The sequence below is a fragment of the Petromyzon marinus genome, chromosome 64 (genome assembly GCF_048934315.1).
Source record: "Petromyzon marinus isolate PM22_M1 ecotype Great Lakes invasive population chromosome 64, UKy_Petmar_22M1.pri1.0, whole genome shotgun sequence".
Classification (NCBI taxonomy): Eukaryota; Metazoa; Chordata; class Hyperoartia; order Petromyzontiformes; family Petromyzontidae; genus Petromyzon; species Petromyzon marinus.
The window spans coordinates 17,570,130-17,587,600 of NC_133730.1; positions in this window are offsets into that span (position 1 = coordinate 17,570,130).

Here is a 17,471-nt window from a genome sequence, read left to right on the forward strand (position 1 = left end):
ACAGTGCGAAAGAAGTTCAACATATATACATGTGGTTTTACCCAATCCAGTCATTTCTGAGTACTTGTTTAGATTTGCAAATTTTGATTCTGACGCCGGCACACATGTCCTCCTCATTCATTGATAACAACACGGGATTTTTTTTTACATTATTTGTGAAGCATATAGAAATGCAGTTTTGGATAATACACCCGCAATATTAACTAGGGCGACTCCTGGGATCGAATCGCGAACCTCTGAAACAAGCGACAAATGCACAACCACTCGGGAAAGAAGATTTCTGTAAGGAGTGGTACAGTAAAATAGGCCTCAGCCTTCTATACGATATATATTAACATGATGTACTTACACGAGCAGTTACTTCAGTGCTCTTGTCACAGCACTGCACCCACAAAACTGAAGTCGTGTTGGAAGTCTGTCTCAGACTGCATGACAAAAGGATACACCACATTCACTTGACAGGGAGACAGGTGTGAAACTTGCGTGCCTGAGCAACTGAGGATAGCTCAGCATTGTGGCCGTGTAAGGCAAACGCAGGGGCGGGGGAATATTGGTAAAAGGCTGATGCAGTGTCACTCTCAGGTGTGAACACAGCGACACGTACGTTGTGGCTGTGTGTCAGCAATTCCAGAACGCATTTAATTCAGAAAGTAAACCCCCTCAAGGGCAACAACAATACATACTTGAGGCAATCTTGATTTGAAGCTTTCGCGACTGCAGGAATCCAGACTCTTTGGTTCTTTCGGTAAAGTCACGTAAAATCGAGGAGGAGGCCGCTTTCCTACCTTACAGTTACACGCTAATTTCTCACGTTAACATCACTAGCCCTGGCCACTTCTTTATGACCCATGGGCTACACACATTTCAAACCATTTAAAACAGTCTGCCTCAGCAGCACACCAAGGCTTTATCACCTGATGACGGACACTTGTGTCGCGCCCAAAACGTCGTGACTTTACCGAAAGAACCAAAGAGTATAACTTGAGGCATCCAATAATAATACAATTCGCAGTCAATAAGCGACGCAATGCATACACACGTACACACACACACACACGCTCGTACACGCAGGCACGGCACGTACGGAAATGCCCAGAGGTATGCTGGTGATACGGATGCCCAGATCGTGAATATCCGGAGCCCCGTATCGTTCCATGAGATGCTTCAGCAAGTCCGGCACCTTGAAGCGTGCCATCACTCCTTTGCCTCGGGAGCTGCGGCTCTTGGCCACGAAGGTCCTAAACTCTGCCGCAAACAACAACAACACGAGCGGGTTACGCAGAGCGCATGCTAGGGGAGCAACGACGATGCATTGATTCGGACGTGATCATTCATCCTGAAGATCGCGATATGCACACCGGATCGCGTGCGTAAAAATTTATGTTTTAGATTTGTATACGTTGCGTGTCATTGTTTCACATTGTCCAACACCCACCCACTCCAGTCACTAGAGCCGGCTGTGTTCACGTTTTAAAACAAGGCGTTGAATCTAGAATTTATTCACGAGCCCTCAATCGCGATAATCGATTGATTCGCGACATGGGTGGCTGGGGTGGCGCGTATCGCTTCTGTTTATGTCTGCAAGGAATCACTTGCTGAGCCTTCGTATCATTTCAAATACCAAACAAATTCATGCATCAGTAGCACTGGTGCCTTGAAAAAGGGAAAAAATCCGATAAGCGACGTTTCGGGCAATGACCCTTCTTCATATTGCATAGAAAGACCAGAGAGATTGAGTGAACAATAAGAATTGGAAACTGCACTTCACAGCGATTACCGTGTTTCAAAAGTTATTAGGTAACCATTCATATGAACCTTATGGTGGGACCCCGGGGTCCCATAAGTCTCCGGCTCTTGCATAAACATTATATTATATATAATGTAAACATTGTATTATAATGTAAACATTATATTATATATTATATATAAACATTATATTATATATAATGTAAACATTATATTATATATTATATATAATGTAAACATATTATAATGTAAACATAAACTGTGGTCTTTTTCACCAATGGGTTTGAAGGATGGTGGCAAGTGTTGTCTTGTTAAACTATGGCTTTAAAACTGAAAACTACTTACCTACAGTAGCTCTATTTAAATACACTATCGAAAACATAATCTACTCCCCTCTGTCAATCATCGTGTTTCTCAGTGTGGATTTGTGAACACACTTGTTAAACAATACATAAAATAGTACGCGTTTTCAATGCGCTGTTCATATTGTAAAATGTGTTTATACCAATGTGACTCTACAGCAGTTGCAGAGCCACACTTTTAAATAATTCAGGTCAAAGCCAGATAAACAGTGGAGGATAAACATCGCATGAAGGCGGGGCAATTGTTGTGCAATCATTTCAGGTCAAATTTACAGGTGCGTTTTATTCATGCCACACAGGTAGAGAGTTGAGAGTGAAACCTGGCCCACTGGCATCGTGAGTCATGGATCATGAGTCACCCGGACTTGTTGTGTTTGTTTATGGTTGCTATACAAGTCATCAAATCTACACCACGAAGAGAGTTGATGAACAAGTAGGAGAGTGTGTAACTGGATTACATTCATGTGCACAGGCGTTTCAGATGTGAATATAAATAAGGTCGACTCAAACGCCACTCTTTAGGATTTGGCACACTCAATAACATTTTAATTGATAAATTAAGGCCAACAAACCATAATCAAATGGATCATGCATCGATGTACCAATTGTGGTTACGGACTGCTAAAGAAGAAAATGATGAATGCAGATTCGAAGCGAGTTTAAACGTGAATCTACACCATTTAAATATATTTTAAACAACCCGTTGCAAACATGACAGCAATTTGAAATGTAGCACTGTACATCAGAACAATTTGAAAGACGTTAGAGATTTGAAACTGTCCAAAAAAAAAGGGGGAAAATAAATATATTTTTACATAATACAGGTTTTTTGGGTAAGATCGCGTAAATATAAAAATATGTCGGTAAACCCACCACCACCCGACACAGCCAATTAGTAAGGTTTGTCAATTAAACAGAACATGCCAATTCGTTACTAGTACAGCACACCGGTTGTGTGTTAGAGAGCAAAGCCACAACATTAACAATCTGAGTACGACGTTTGGGTAAGATCGCGTAAATATAAAAATATGTCGGTAAACCCACCACCACCCGACACAGCCAATTAGTAAGGTTTGTCAATTAAACAGAACATGCCAATTCGTTACTAGTACAGCACACCGGTTGTGTGTTAGAGAGCAAAGCCACAACATTAACAATCTGAGTACGACGTTTCGCCAGTAATTACAACCAGCGTCATCAGGAGGCAGCCAGATTTGTGGATTTTTAAATGTAGATTTATTTAAATCTAAATTTAAAAACATATAGAGAAACTGGAACATTATTATTACAGAATGTGGTGAGACATGTCGAAAAGAGACTGACTCCAGCTTAGCTTGCAAGAACTAAGAGACACAGTGTGGCCATGTGGCCTTAATGAGAGACTCACTCCAGCTTAGCTTGCAAGAACTAAGAGACACTGTGTGGCCATGTGGCCTTAATGAGAGAGACTCACTCCAGCTTAGCTTGCAAGAACTAAGAGACACAGTGTGGCCATGTGGTCTTAATGAGAGACTCACTCCAGCTTAGCTTGCAAGAACTAAGAGACACAGTGTGGCCATGTGGCCTTAATGAGAGAGACTCACTCCAGCTTAGCTTGCAAGAACTAAGAGACACAGTGTGGCCATGTGGCCTTAATGAGAGACTCACTCCAGCTTAGCTTGCAAGAACTAAGAGACAGTGTGGCCATGTGGCCTTAATGAGAGAGACTGACTCCAGCTTAGCTTGCAAGAACTAAGAGACACAGTGTGGCCATGTGGCCTTAATGAGAGAGACTGACTCCAGCTTAGCTTGCAAGAACTAAGAGACATAGTGTGGCCATGTGGCCTTAATGAGAGAGAGTGATTCCAGCTTAGCTTGCAAGAACTAAGAGACACAGTGTGGCCATGTGGCCTTAATGAGAGAGACTGACTCCAGCTTAGCTTGCAAGAACTAAGAGACACAGTGTGACCATGTGACCTTAATGAGAGAGACTGACTCCAGCTTAGCTTGCAAGAACTAAGAGACACTGTGTGGCCATGTGGCCTTAATGAGAGAGACTGACTCAAGCTTAGCTTGAAAGAACTAAGAGACACAGTGTGGCCATGTGGCCTTAATGAGAGAGACTCACTCCAGCTTAGCTTGCAAGAACTAAGAGACACTGTGTGGCCATGTGGCCTTAATGAGAAAGACTCACTCCAGCTTAGCTTGCAAGAACTAAGAGACTCAGTGTGGCCATGTGGCCTTAATGAGAGAGACTGACTCCAACTTAACTTGCAAGAACTAAGATACACTGTGTGGCCATGTGGCCTTAATGAGAGAGACTCACTTCAGCTTAGCTTGCAAGAACTAAGAGACACAGTGTGGCCATGTGGCCTTAATGAGAGACTCACTCCAGCTTAGCTTGCAAGAACTAAGAGACAGTGTGGCCATGTGGCCTTAATGAGAGAGACTGACTCCAGCTTAGCTTGCAAGAACTAAGAGACACAGTGTGGCCATGTGGCCTTAATGAGAGAGACTGACTCCAGCTTAGCTTGCAAGAACTAAGAGACACAGTGTGGCCATGTGGCCTTAATGAGAGAGACTGATTCCAGCTTAGCTTGCAAGAACTAAGAGACACAGTGTGGCCATGTGGCCTTAATGAGAGAGACTCAGTCCAGCTTAGCTTGCAAGAACTAAGAGACACAGTGTGACCATGTGACCTTAATGAGAGAGACTGACTCCAGCTTAGCTTGCAAGAACTAAGAGACACTGCGTGGCCATGTGGCCTTAATGAGAGAGACTGACTCAAGCTTAGCTTGCAAGAACTAAGAGACACAGTGTGGCCATGTGGCCTTAATGAGAGAGACTCACTCCAGCTTAGCTTGCAAGAACTAAGAGACACGGTGTGGCCATGTGGCCTTAATGAGAGACTCACTCCAGCTTAGCTTGCAAGAACTAAGAGACAGTGTGGCCATGTAGCCTTAATGAGAGAGACTGACTCCAGCTTAGCTTGCAAGAACTAAGAGACACAGTGTGGCCATGTGGCCTTAATGAGAGAGACTGACTCCAGCTTAGCTTGCAAGAACTAAGAGACACAGTGTGGCCATGTGGCCTTAATGAGAGAGACTGATTCCAGCTTAGCTTGCAAGAACTAAGAGACACAGTGTGGCCATGTGGCCTTAATGAGAGAGACTGACTCAAGCTTAGCTTGCAAGAACTAAGAGACACAGTGTGGCCATGTGGTCTTAATGAGAGAGACTCACTCCAGCTTAGCTTGCAAGAACTAAGAGACACAGTGTGGCCATGTGGCCTTAATGAGAGAGACTCACTCCAGCTTAGCTTGCAAGAACTAAGAGACACTGTGTGGCCATGTGGCCTTAATGAGAAAGACTCACTCCAGCTTAGCTTGCAAGAACTAAGAGATTCAGTATGGCCATGTGGCCTCAATGAGAGAGACTGACTCCAGCTTAGCTTGCAAGAACTAAGAGACACAGTGTGGCCATGTGGCCTTAATGAGAGAGACTGACTCCAGCTTAGCTTGCAAGAACTAAGAGACACAGTGTGGCCATGTGGCCTTAATGAGAGAGACTGATTCCAGCATAGCTTGCAAGAACTAAGAGACACAGTGTGGCCATGTGGCCTTAATGAGAGAGACTGACTCCAGCTTAGCTTGCAAGAACTAAGAGACACAGTGTGACCATGTGGCCTTAATGAGAGAGACTGACTCCAGCTTAGCTTGCAAGAACTAAGAGACAGTGTGGCCATGTAGCCTTAATGAGAGAGACTGACTCCAGCTTAGCTTGCAAGAACTAAGAGACACAGTGTGGCCATGTGGCCTTAATGAGAGAGACTGATTCCAGCTTAGCTTGCAAGAACTAAGAGACACAGTGTGGCCATGTGGCCTTAATGAGAGAGACTGACTCCAGCTTAGCTTGCAAGAACTAAGAGACACAGTGTGACCATCTGACCTTAATGAGAGAGACTGACTCCAGCTTAGCTTGCAAGAACTAAGAGACACTGTGTGGCCATGTGGCCTTAATGAGAGAGACCGACTCAAGCTTAGCTTGCAAGAACTAAGAGACTCAGTGTGGCCATGTGGCCTTAATGAGAGAGACTGACTCCAACTTAGCTTGCAAGAACTAAGAGACACTGTGTGGCCATGTGGCCTTAATCAGAGAGACACACTCCAGCTTAGCTTGCAAGAACTAAGAGACACAGTGTGGCCATGTGGCCTTAATGAGAGACTCACTCCAGCTTAGCTTGCAAGAACTAAGAGACAGTGTGGCCATGTAACCTTAATGAGAGAGACTGCCTCCAGCTTAGCTTGCAAGAACTAAGATACACTGTGTGGCCATGTGGCCTTAATGAGAGAGACTCACTCCAGCTTAGCTTGCAAGAACTAAGAGACACAGTGTGGCCATGTGGTCTTAATGAGAGAGACTCACTCCAGCTTAGCTTGCAAGAACTAAGAGACACAGTGTGGCCATGTGGCCTTAATGAGAGAGACTCACTCCAGCTTAGCTTGAAGAACTAAGAGACACTGTGTGGCCATGTGGCCTTAATGAGAAAGACTCACTCCAGCTTAGCTTGCAAGAACTAAGAGATTCAGTATGGCCATGTGGCCTCAATGAGAGAGACTGACTCCAGCTTAGCTTGCAAGAACTAAGAGACACAGTGTGGCCATGTGGCCTTAATGAGAGAGACTGACTCCAGCTTAGCTTGCAAGAACTAAGAGACACAGTGTGACCATGTGGCCTTAATGAGAGAGACTGACTCCAGCTTAGCTTGCAAGAACTAAGAGACACAGTGTGGCCATGTGGCCTTAATGAGAGAGACTGACTCCAGCTTAGCTTGCAAGAACTAAGAGACACAGTGTGGCCATGTGGCCTTAATGAGAGAGACTGATTCCAGCATAGCTTGCAAGAACTAAGAGACACAGTGTGGCCATGTGGCCTTAATGAGAGAGACTGACTCCAGCTTAGCTTGCAAGAACTAAGAGACACAGTGTGACCATGTGGCCTTAATGAGAGAGACTGACTCCAGCTTAGCTTGCAAGAACTAAGAGACAGTGTGGCCATGTAGCCTTAATGAGAGAGACTGACTCCAGCTTAGCTTGCAAGAACTAAGAGACACAGTGTGGCCATGTGGCCTTAATGAGAGAGACTGATTCCAGCTTAGCTTGCAAGAACTAAGAGACACAGTGTGGCCATGTGGCCTTAATGAGAGAGACTGACTCCAGCTTAGCTTGCAAGAACTAAGAGACACAGTGTGACCATCTGACCTTAATGAGAGAGACTGACTCCAGCTTAGCTTGCAAGAACTAAGAGACACTGTGTGGCCATGTGGCCTTAATGAGAGAGACCGACTCAAGCTTAGCTTGCAAGAACTAAGAGACTCAGTGTGGCCATGTGGCCTTAATGAGAGAGACTGACTCCAACTTAGCTTGCAAGAACTAAGAGACACTGTGTGGCCATGTGGCCTTAATCAGAGAGACACACTCCAGCTTAGCTTGCAAGAACTAAGAGACACAGTGTGGCCATGTGGCCTTAATGAGAGACTCACTCCAGCTTAGCTTGCAAGAACTAAGAGACAGTGTGGCCATGTAGCCTTAATGAGAGAGACTGCCTCCAGCTTAGCTTGCAAGAACTAAGAGACACAGTGTGGCCATGTGGCCTTAATGAGAGAGACTGATTCCAGCTTAACTTGCAAGAACTAAGCGACACAGTGTGGCCATGTGGCCTTAATGAGAGAGACTGACTCCAGCTTAGCTTGCAAGAATTAAGAGACACAGTGTGCCCATGTGACCTTAATGAGAGAGACTGACTCCAGCTTACCTTGCAAGAACTAAGAGACACTGTGCGGCCATGTGGCCTTAATGAGAGAGACTGACTCAAGCTTAGCTTGCAAGAACTAAGAGACACAGTGTGGCCATGTGGCCTTAATGAGAGATACTCACTCCAGCTTAGCTTGCAAGAACTAAGAGACACTGTGTGGCCATGTGGCCTTAATGAGAGAGACTGACTCCAGCTTAGCTTGCAAGAACTAAGAGACACAGTGTGGCCATGTGGCCTTAATGAGAGAGACTGACTCCAGCTTAGCTTGCAAGAACTAAGAGACACAGTGTGGCCATGTGGTCTTAATGAGAGAGACTCACTCCAGCTTAGCTTGCAAGAACTAAGAGACACAGTGTGGCCATGTGGCCTTAATGAGAGAGACTCACTCCAGCTTAGCTTGCAAGAACTAAGAGACACTGTGTGGCCATGTGGCCTTAATGAGAAAGACTCACTCCAGCTTAGCTTGCAAGAACTAAGAGATTCAGTATGGCCATGTGGCCTCAATGAGAGAGACTGACTCCAGCTTAGCTTGCAAGAACTAAGAGACACAGTGTGGCCATGTGGCCTTAATGAGAGAGACTGACTCCAGCTTAGCTTGCAAGAACTAAGAGACACAGTGTGGCCATGTGGCCTTAATGAGAGAGACTGATTCCAGCATAGCTTGCAAGAACTAAGAGACACAGTGTGGCCATGTGGCCTTAATGAGAGAGACTGACTCCAGCTTAGCTTGCAAGAACTAAGAGACACAGTGTGACCATGTGGCCTTAATGAGAGAGACTGACTCCAGCTTAGCTTGCAAGAACTAAGAGACAGTGTGGCCATGTAGCCTTAATGAGAGAGACTGACTCCAGCTTAGCTTGCAAGAACTAAGAGACACAGTGTGGCCATGTGGCCTTAATGAGAGAGACTGATTCCAGCTTAGCTTGCAAGAACTAAGAGACACAGTGTGGCCATGTGGCCTTAATGAGAGAGACTGACTCCAGCTTAGCTTGCAAGAACTAAGAGACACAGTGTGACCATCTGACCTTAATGAGAGAGACTGACTCCAGCTTAGCTTGCAAGAACTAAGAGACACTGTGTGGCCATGTGGCCTTAATGAGAGAGACCGACTCAAGCTTAGCTTGCAAGAACTAAGAGACTCAGTGTGGCCATGTGGCCTTAATGAGAGAGACTGACTCCAACTTAGCTTGCAAGAACTAAGAGACACTGTGTGGCCATGTGGCCTTAATCAGAGAGACACACTCCAGCTTAGCTTGCAAGAACTAAGAGACACAGTGTGGCCATGTGGCCTTAATGAGAGACTCACTCCAGCTTAGCTTGCAAGAACTAAGAGACAGTGTGGCCATGTAACCTTAATGAGAGAGACTGCCTCCAGCTTAGCTTGCAAGAACTAAGATACACTGTGTGGCCATGTGGCCTTAATGAGAGAGACTCACTCCAGCTTAGCTTGCAAGAACTAAGAGACACAGTGTGGCCATGTGGTCTTAATGAGAGAGACTCACTCCAGCTTAGCTTGCAAGAACTAAGAGACACAGTGTGGCCATGTGGCCTTAATGAGAGAGACTCACTCCAGCTTAGCTTGCAAGAACTAAGAGACACTGTGTGGCCATGTGGCCTTAATGAGAAAGACTCACTCCAGCTTAGCTTGCAAGAACTAAGAGATTCAGTATGGCCATGTGGCCTCAATGAGAGAGACTGACTCCAACTTAACATGCAAGAACTAAGATACACTGTGTGGCCATGTGGCCTTAATGAGAGAGACTGACTCCAGATTAGCTTGCAAGAACTAAGAGACACAGTGTGGCCATGTGGCCTTAATGAGAGAGACTGACTCCAGCTTAGCTTGCAAGAACTAAGAGACACAGTGTGGCCATGTGGCCTTAATGAGAGAGACTGATTCCAGCATAGCTTGCAAGAACTAAGAGACACAGTGTGGCCATGTGGCCTTAATGAGAGAGACTGACTCCAGCTTAGCTTGCAAGAACTAAGAGACACAGTGTGACCATGTGGCCTTAATGAGAGAGACTGACTCCAGCTTAGCTTGCAAGAACTAAGAGACAGTGTGGCCATGTAGCCTTAATGAGAGAGACTGACTCCAGCTTAGCTTGCAAGAACTAAGAGACACAGTGTGGCCATGTGGCCTTAATGAGAGAGACTGATTCCAGCTTAGCTTGCAAGAACTAAGAGACACAGTGTGGCCATGTGGCCTTAATGAGAGAGACTGACTCCAGCTTAGCTTGCAAGAACTAAGAGACACAGTGTGACCATCTGACCTTAATGAGAGAGACTGACTCCAGCTTAGCTTGCAAGAACTAAGAGACACTGTGTGGCCATGTGGCCTTAATGAGAGAGACCGACTCAAGCTTAGCTTGCAAGAACTAAGAGACTCAGTGTGGCCATGTGGCCTTAATGAGAGAGACTGACTCCAACTTAGCTTGCAATAACTAAGAGACACTGTGTGGCCATGTGGCCTTAATCAGAGAGACACACTCCAGCTTAGCTTGCAAGAACTAAGAGACACAGTGTGGCCATGTGGCCTTAATGAGAGACTCACTCCAGCTTAGCTTGCAAGAACTAAGAGACAGTGTGGCCATGTAGCCTTAATGAGAGAGACTGCCTCCAGCTTAGCTTGCAAGAACTAAGAGACACAGTGTGGCCATGTGGCCTTAATGAGAGAGACTGATTCCAGCTTAACTTGCAAGAACTAAGCGACACAGTGTGGCCATGTGGCCTTAATGAGAGAGACTGACTCCAGCTTAGCTTGCAAGAATTAAGAGACACAGTGTGCCCATGTGACCTTAATGAGAGAGACTGACTCCAGCTTACCTTGCAAGAACTAAGAGACACTGTGCGGCCATGTGGCCTTAATGAGAGAGACTGACTCAAGCTTAGCTTGCAAGAACTAAGAGACACAGTGTGGCCATGTGGCCTTAATGAGAGATACTCACTCCAGCTTAGCTTGCAAGAACTAAGAGACACTGTGTGGCCATGTGGCCTTAATGAGAGAGACTGACTCCAGCTTAGCTTGCAAGAACTAAGAGACACAGTGTGGCCATGTGGCCTTAATGAGAGAGACTGATTCCAGCTTAGCTTGCAAGAACTAAGAGACACAGTGTGGCCATGTGGCCTTAATGAGAGAGACTGACTCCAGCTTAGCTTGCAAGAACTAAGAGACACAGTGTGACCATGTGACCTTAATGAGAGAGACTGACTCCAGCTTAGCTTGCAAGAACTAAGAGACACAGTGTGGCCATGTGGCCTTAATGAGAGAGACTGACTCCAGCTTAGCTTGCAAGAACTAAGAGACACAGTGTGGCCATGTGGCCTTAATGAGAGAGACTGATTCCAGCTTAGCTTGCAAGAACTAAGAGACACAGTGTGGCCATGTGGCCTTAATGAGAGAGACTGACTCCAGCTTAGCTTGCAAGAACTAAGAGACACAGTGTGACCATGTGACCTTAATGAGAGAGACTGACTCCAGCTTAGCTTGCAAGAACTAAGAGACACTGTGTGGCCATGTGGCCTTAATGAGAGAGACTGACTCAAGCTTAGCTTGCAAGAACTAAGAGACACAGTGTGGCCATGTGGCCTTAATGAGAGAGACTCACTCCAGCTTACCTTGCAAGAACTAAGATACACTGTGTGGCCATGTGGCCTTAATGAGAGAGACTCACTCCAGCTTAGCTTGCAAGAACTAAGAGACACAGTGTGGCCATGTGGCCTTAATGAGAGACTCACTCCAGCTTAGCTTGCAAGAACTAAGAGACACAGTGTGGCCATGTGGCCTTAATGAGAGAGACTGACTCCAGCTTAGCTTGCAAGAACTAAGAGACACAGTGTGGCCATGTGGCCTTAATGAGAGAGACTGACTCCAGCTTAGCTTGCAAGAACTAAGAGACACAGTGTGACCATGTGACCTTAATGAGAGAGACTGACTCCAGCTTAGCTTGCAAGAACTAAGAGACACTGTGTGGCCATGTGGCCTTAATGAGAGAGACAGACTCAAGCTTAGCTTGCAAGAACTAAGAGATACAGTGTGGCAATGTGGCCTTAATGAGAGAGACTCACTCCAGCTTAGCTTACAAGAACTAAGAGACTCAGTGTGGCCATGTGGCCTTAATGAGAGAGACTGACTCCAACTTAGCTTGCAAGAACTAAGAGACACTGTGTGGCCATGTGGCCTTAATGAGAGACTCACTCCAGCTTAGCTTGCAAGAACTAAGAGACAGTGTGGCCATGTAGCCTTAATGAGAGAGACTGACTCCAGCTTAGCTTGCAAGAACTAAGAGACACAGTGTGGCCATGTGGCCTTAATGAGAGAGACTGACTCCAGCTTAGCTTGCAAGAACTAAGAGACAGTGTGGCCATGTAGCCTTAATGAGAGAGACTGACTCCAGCTTAGCTTGCAAGAACTAAGAGACACAGTGTGGTCATGTGGCCTTAATGAGAGAGACTGACTCCAGCTTAGCTTGCAAGAACTATGAGACACAGTGTGGCCATGTGGCCTTAATGAGAGAGACTGATTCCAGCTTAGCTTGCAAGAACTAAGAGACACAGTGTGGCCATGTGGCCTTAATGAGAGAGACTGACTCCAGCTTAGCTTGCAAGAACTAAGAGACACAGTGTGACCATCTGACCTTAATGAGAGAGACTGACTCCAGCTTAGCTTGCAAGAACTAAGAGACACTGTGTGGCCATGTGGCCTTAATGAGAGAGACCGACTCAAGCTTAGCTTGCAAGAACTAAGAGACTCAGTGTGGCCATGTGGCCTTAATGAGAGAGACTGACTCCAACTTAGCTTGCAAGAACTAAGAGACACTGTGTGGCCATGTGGCCTTAATGAGAGAGACACACTCCAGCTTAGCTTGCAAGAACTAAGAGACACAGTGTGGCAATGTGGCCTTAATGAGAAACTCACTCCAGCTTAGCTTGCAAGAACTAAGAGACAGTGTGGCCATGTAGTCTTAATGAGAGAGACTGACTCCAGCTTAGCTTGCAAGAACTAAGAGACACAGTGTGGCCATGTGGCCTTAATGAGAGAGACTGCCTCCAGCTTAGCTTGCAAGAACTAAGAGACACAGTGTGGCCATGTGGCCTTAATGAGAGAGACTGATTCCAGCTTAACTTGCAAGAACTAAGCGACACAGTGTGGCCATGTGGCCTTAATGAGAGAGACTGACCCCAGCTTAGCTTGCAAGAACTAAGAGACACTGTGTGGCCATGTGGCCTTAATGAGAGAGACAGACTCAAGCTTAGCTTGCAAGAACTAAGAGATACAGTGTGGCCATGTGGCCTTAATGAGAGAGACTCACTCCAGCTTAGCTTGCAAGAACTAAGAGACACAGTGTGGCCATGTGGCCTTAATGAGAGATACTCACTCCAGCTTAGCTTGCAAGAACTAAGAGACACTGTGTGGCCATGTGGCCTTAATGAGAGAGACTCACTCCAGCTTAGCTTGCAAGAACTAAGAGACACAGTGTGGCCATGTGGCCTTAATGAGAGAGACTGACTCCAGCTTACCTTGCAAGAACTAAGAGACACTGTGCGGCCATGTGGCCTTAATGAGAGAGACTGACTCAAGCTTAGCTTGCAAGAACTAAGAGACTCAGTGTGGCCATGTGGCCTTAATGAGAGAGACTGACTCCAACTTAGCTTGCAAGAACTAAGAGACACTGTGTGGCCATGTGGCCTTAATGAGAGAGACACACTCCAGCTTAGCTTGCAAGAACTAAGAGACACAGTGTGGCCATGTGGCCTTAATGAGAGACTCACTCCAGCTTAGCTTGCAAGAACTAAGAGACAGTGTGGCCATGTAGCCTTAATGAGAGAGACTGACTCCAGCTTAGCTTGCAAGAACTAAGAGACACAGTGTGGCCATGTGGCCTTAATGAGAGAGACTGACTCCAGCTTAGCTTGCAAGAATTAAGAGACACAGTGTGCCCATGTGACCTTAATGAGAGAGACTGACTCCAGCTTACCTTGCAAGAACTAAGAGACACTGTGCGGCCATGTGGCCTTAAAGAGAGAGACTGACTCCAGCTTAGCTTGCAAGAACTAAGAGACACAGTGTGGCCATGTGGCCTTAATGAGAGAGACTGACTCCAGCTTAGCTTGCAAGAATTAAGAGACACAGTGTGCCCATGTGACCTTAATGAGAGAGACTGACTCCAGCTTAGCTTGCAAGAACTAAGAGACACTGTGCGGCCATGTGGCCTTAAAGAGAGAGACTGACTCCAGCTTAGCTTGCAAGAACTAAGAGACACAGTGTGGCCATGTGGCCTTAATGAGAGAGACTGACTCCAGCTTAGCTTGCAAGAACTAAGAGACACAGTGTGACCATGTGACCTTAATGAGAGAGACTGACTCCAGCTTAGCTTGCAAGAACTAAGAGACACTGTGTGGCCATGTGGCCTTAATGAGAGAGACTGACTCAAGCTTAGCTTGCAAGAACTAAGAGACACAGTGTGGCCATGTGGCCTTAATGAGAGAGACTCACTCCAGCTTACCTTGCAAGAACTAAGATACACTGTGTGGCCATGTGGCCTTAATGAGAGAGACTCACTCCAGCTTAGCTTGCAAGAACTAAGAGACACAGTGTGGCCATGTGGCCTTAATGAGAGACTCACTCCAGCTTAGCTTGCAAGAACTAAGAGACACAGTGTGGCCATGTGGCCTTAATGAGAGAGACTGACTCCAGCTTAGCTTGCAAGAACTAAGAGACACAGTGTGGCCATGTGGCCTTAATGAGAGAGACTGACTCCAGCTTAGCTTGCAAGAACTAAGAGACACAGTGTGACCATGTGACCTTAATGAGAGAGACTGACTCCAGCTTAGCTTGCAAGAACTAAGAGACACTGTGTGGCCATGTGGCCTTAATGAGAGAGACAGACTCAAGCTTAGCTTGCAAGAACTAAGAGATACAGTGTGGCAATGTGGCCTTAATGAGAGAGACTCACTCCAGCTTAGCTTACAAGAACTAAGAGACTCAGTGTGGCCATGTGGCCTTAATGAGAGAGACTGACTCCAACTTAGCTTGCAAGAACTAAGAGACACTGTGTGGCCATGTGGCCTTAATGAGAGACTCACTCCAGCTTAGCTTGCAAGAACTAAGAGACAGTGTGGCCATGTAGCCTTAATGAGAGAGACTGACTCCAGCTTAGCTTGCAAGAACTAAGAGACACAGTGTGGCCATGTGGCCTTAATGAGAGAGACTGACTCCAGCTTAGCTTGCAAGAACTAAGAGACAGTGTGGCCATGTAGCCTTAATGAGAGAGACTGACTCCAGCTTAGCTTGCAAGAACTAAGAGACACAGTGTGGTCATGTGGCCTTAATGAGAGAGACTGACTCCAGCTTAGCTTGCAAGAACTATGAGACACAGTGTGGCCATGTGGCCTTAATGAGAGAGACTGATTCCAGCTTAGCTTGCAAGAACTAAGAGACACAGTGTGGCCATGTGGCCTTAATGAGAGAGACTGACTCCAGCTTAGCTTGCAAGAACTAAGAGACACAGTGTGACCATCTGACCTTAATGAGAGAGACTGACTCCAGCTTAGCTTGCAAGAACTAAGAGACACTGTGTGGCCATGTGGCCTTAATGAGAGAGACCGACTCAAGCTTAGCTTGCAAGAACTAAGAGACTCAGTGTGGCCATGTGGCCTTAATGAGAGAGACACACTCCAGCTTAGCTTGCAAGAACTAAGAGACACAGTGTGGCAATGTGGCCTTAATGAGAAACTCACTCCAGCTTAGCTTGCAAGAACTAAGAGACAGTGTGGCCATGTAGTCTTAATGAGAGAGACTGACTCCAGCTTAGCTTGCAAGAACTAAGAGACACAGTGTGGCCATGTGGCCTTAATGAGAGAGACTGCCTCCAGCTTAGCTTGCAAGAACTAAGAGACACAGTGTGGCCATGTGGCCTTAATGAGAGAGACTGATTCCAGCTTAACTTGCAAGAACTAAGCGACACAGTGTGGCCATGTGGCCTTAATGAGAGAGACTGACCCCAGCTTAGCTTGCAAGAACTAAGAGACACTGTGTGGCCATGTGGCCTTAATGAGAGAGACAGACTCAAGCTTAGCTTGCAAGAACTAAGAGATACAGTGTGGCCATGTGGCCTTAATGAGAGAGACTCACTCCAGCTTAGCTTGCAAGAACTAAGAGACACAGTGTGGCCATGTGGCCTTAATGAGAGATACTCACTCCAGCTTAGCTTGCAAGAACTAAGAGACACTGTGTGGCCATGTGGCCTTAATGAGAGAGACTCACTCCAGCTTAGCTTGCAAGAACTAAGAGACACAGTGTGGCCATGTGGCCTTAATGAGAGAGACTGACTCCAGCTTACCTTGCAAGAACTAAGAGACACTGTGCGGCCATGTGGCCTTAATGAGAGAGACTGACTCAAGCTTAGCTTGCAAGAACTAAGAGACTCAGTGTGGCCATGTGGCCTTAATGAGAGAGACTGACTCCAACTTAGCTTGCAAGAACTAAGAGACACTGTGTGGCCATGTGGCCTTAATGAGAGAGACACACTCCAGCTTAGCTTGCAAGAACTAAGAGACACAGTGTGGCCATGTGGCCTTAATGAGAGACTCACTCCAGCTTAGCTTGCAAGAACTAAGAGACAGTGTGGCCATGTAGCCTTAATGAGAGAGACTGACTCCAGCTTAGCTTGCAAGAACTAAGAGACACAGTGTGGCCATGTGGCCTTAATGAGAGAGACTGACTCCAGCTTAGCTTGCAAGAATTAAGAGACACAGTGTGCCCATGTGACCTTAATGAGAGAGACTGACTCCAGCTTACCTTGCAAGAACTAAGAGACACTGTGCGGCCATGTGGCCTTAAAGAGAGAGACTGACTCCAGCTTAGCTTGCAAGAACTAAGAGACACAGTGTGGCCATGTGGCCTTAATGAGAGAGACTGACTCCAGCTTAGCTTGCAAGAATTAAGAGACACAGTGTGCCCATGTGACCTTAATGAGAGAGACTGACTCCAGCTTACCTTGCAAGAACTAAGAGACACTGTGCGGCCATGTGGCCTTAATGAGAGAGACCGACTCAAGCTTAGCTTGCAAGAACTAAGAGACTCAGTGTGGCCATGTGGCCTTAATGAGAGAGACTGACTCCAACTTAGCTTGCAAGAACTAAGAGACACTGTGTGGCCATGTGGCCTTAATGAGAGAGACACACTCCAGCTTAGCTTGCAAGAACTAAGAGACACAGTGTGGCAATGTGGCCTTAATGAGAAACTCACTCCAGCTTAGCTTGCAAGAACTAAGAGACAGTGTGGCCATGTAGTCTTAATGAGAGAGACTGACTCCAGCTTAGCTTGCAAGAACTAAGAGACACAGTGTGGCCATGTGGCCTTAATGAGAGAGACTGCCTCCAGCTTAGCTTGCAAGAACTAAGAGACACAGTGTGGCCATGTGGCCTTAATGAGAGAGACTGATTCCAGCTTAACTTGCAAGAACTAAGCGACACAGTGTGGCCATGTGGCCTTAATGAGAGAGACTGACCCCAGCTTAGCTTGCAAGAACTAAGAGACACTGTGTGGCCATGTGGCCTTAATGAGAGA